At 49.4% G+C, this 2,640-nt stretch overlaps 1 long non-coding RNA gene across 1 annotated transcript in view; it reads right to left on the reverse strand.

The window, feature by feature from the left end:
- Nucleotides 1-2,640, reverse strand: part of LOC102379308 — a 146,001-nt gene that overhangs the window by 101,612 nt on the left and 41,749 nt on the right. The gene's annotated exons all lie outside the window — the stretch shown is intronic.

A 2,640-nucleotide genomic window follows, 5' to 3' on the forward strand; every position in this document is an offset into this window, starting at 1 on the left:
CAGTGCTGCACGCATTCCTCTCGACTTGGCTTCAGCGGGACTGCTCCCAGCGTTGCTAGTGTGCAACGCTAACCGGGTTGTGTCGTGTTGAACAGCCGAGACCCCCAAAACACGCTAACCAGGTGCACACACAAAAACTCTGCAAGTCTGAAAGGGCTGCTCTTGACCAGTCGTATTGCATTTTTCTTAACTCATCATCTCCAACTAGTACAGGAACATCGCTCCCTCCGTTCGGAGAATTTAGTATTTCCTTCTGAAAGGGTGACTTGTTTCAACAGTTCGTCCTTTTCCTCAAACAAGGGATTTTCTCAGGCTCATCATCACAAAAGCAAACCCCAGCATGCATCGAGGCTGCATTGCAGGGCAGGTTAAGCTTTTAAATGTGTGAAGTATTTGAAGGCAGGAGGCAGCATTGGGTGCGATGGAGAGGAGACCGTGATGATGCCACTCCGGACTGGGTTCCCTCAGGATGTCTACATGGCACAGTGCAGTGCTATGCAAACTACCTGGCTCCAGTCCTGAACCGGGGTAGCTGCATTAGCATGCGAGTAGTTATCGCTGCTGCTTGAGAAATGCTAAGTTTAGCAAGTGCGCTGTGTTACTGCGATTGCACCGCTTCTGCCCCAGACCCGGCTCTGGTCTCCCGACATTGTGCTGTATTATCCGCATGGACGCTCAATCAGAAGGTTTCCCAATTGCTTATCACAGGTGCCAATGAATACCAGAAAGTGGTCCCAGGAGCATGGTACACAGGCAGCAAAGGAGACCCAGGAGCATGCAACCCATTTATATTGCCCGCAGTTTTCTTGGAGGCTAGACAGGCAGGAGCATTTCGTGGTCGGCGATATCAAGTACTGCAGAAAGGTCCTGCAGGTTCAGAACAGACGCATTTCCCCATCTTCCAGCCCTAAACGTCTGTGAATCGATGGATAGGAGCAGCATCCATCAGGGCAATAAGTGCAGAGACTAACCCTGGGTCTCCCACATGCCAAGTAAGTGCCTTGACCGCCAGGCCCCTGACTTATCTGGGGTGCTTATTTTGACCAAAAAATCCCTGGCCCTAAACCCCCTTCCTCAACACCAGATTCAATGAACAGCGATGACTTTTCAGGAGGGAAAGCGTTGCCATCTGCCGCCCCACCACATCCTGGTGATGCTGCCGCTGAGTGGCCCACGAGTACTTATCTGGAACTAAGCTCATGGTTTACCAACCAGTTGTGATCCCCACCTTACTGTATGGAGCCGAGGCAGGGACAACATACAGGAGACACCTCAAGCTGCCGGAGAAGTACCATCAATGCTGCCCATAGAAGATCCTTCAAATCCAGCGAGAAGACAGATGCACCAACATTAGCGTCCTCTAGCAAGCAACCACCACAAGCATCAAGATCATCCGACATCAACTTTGCTGGGCCAGCCATGTCATCTGGATGTCCTACCCCAGACTCCCAAAGCAAGTTTTATTCTCCCAGCTCAGTCAAGGGGCATGCTCAAGAGAAGGGCAGAGAAAGCACTTCAAGGATTTCCTCAAGGCCAGCTTTAAAACATGCAAAAAAAAAAAAAAACAAACCAACATCAACTCATGGGAAATGATTGTCCAGGACTGCCCCAAAAATGGAGGGAGTTTGCTGCAAGGATCTTGAAGCTTTGAAACCTTACTACAACAGGAGATGGAAAAATGGGAGCAGCAGAAATGGCATCTCACAAACCAAGCCATGAACACCGGAGCCCCCCCACCCCACAGGGAAACATGTGCCTAAGGTGCAGCAGAGTCTGTCGACCCCAGACTGGCCTCAGCCATCTTCAGACCCACACATAAGAATCACAGAAGACAATCATCTTCGCCTGCAAGGGATTGCCAATGATGATGATGATGATGATCTCTGTCCTCACAAAAACTTTGGGTTTGATGAATCGATGTTTTCCAAGGAGGTTTATCAAAACTCCTCAATCTGCTGGCATGCAGAAGGGTGCGGTACGGTTCGGGGAGGCTTTAGATGCATTTTCAAAAGGGTTTGAGCAGTGCTTCGAGACATGAGCATGGCTTCATGGAAAATAGGTCTTGTTCAGAGAGATTTCATTCTTTAACTAATTACAGCTTTGCTTGATGGAGGTAATAACTGCATAGCTGTGAGATACATCCATCTTCAAAAAGGCCTTCAAATTAATACTACATGACAAGGATGAAAAAATTGGCACTCTACAATGTCAATAAAGTGCAGGGCAAGTGGATTAAGAACTGGCTTCCTGACAGCTCTCAAGAAGAAGAGGTCAGCAGGGAAGCTTCAGATGGAGGCTTTCCTTCTGAGATTGACCTTTCCATCCCGATCTGGAAATAAAATCAGAGGCACGCTGCAGATAAAGCCTTGTCAGAAGGCACCAGGCGCAGGTGTCTATGTGGAAGCTGGTGCTCAACAAGGCGGAGGGGGGGATCTACAGCGTACTCTCTACTTTGCACTATCTCCCTGTGCACATGTTCCCAGTCCAGGTTGAAGTGCATCTCACTTGGCATATCGAGGTGTCCACGCTAGTGATCAGTGCAGACCAGCTAACTCATGGCAGAGCCACACCGCAGCTTACCTTGTGTTAACCTCCCCATAGGCCAGAGGGTCAGAATAGTACGTGCGGAGGAGGACAGGT

This window comes from Alligator sinensis, unplaced genomic scaffold (assembly GCF_000455745.1).
Source record: "Alligator sinensis unplaced genomic scaffold, ASM45574v1 scaffold1584_2, whole genome shotgun sequence".
In the NCBI taxonomy this organism is placed as follows: Eukaryota; Metazoa; Chordata; order Crocodylia; family Alligatoridae; genus Alligator; species Alligator sinensis.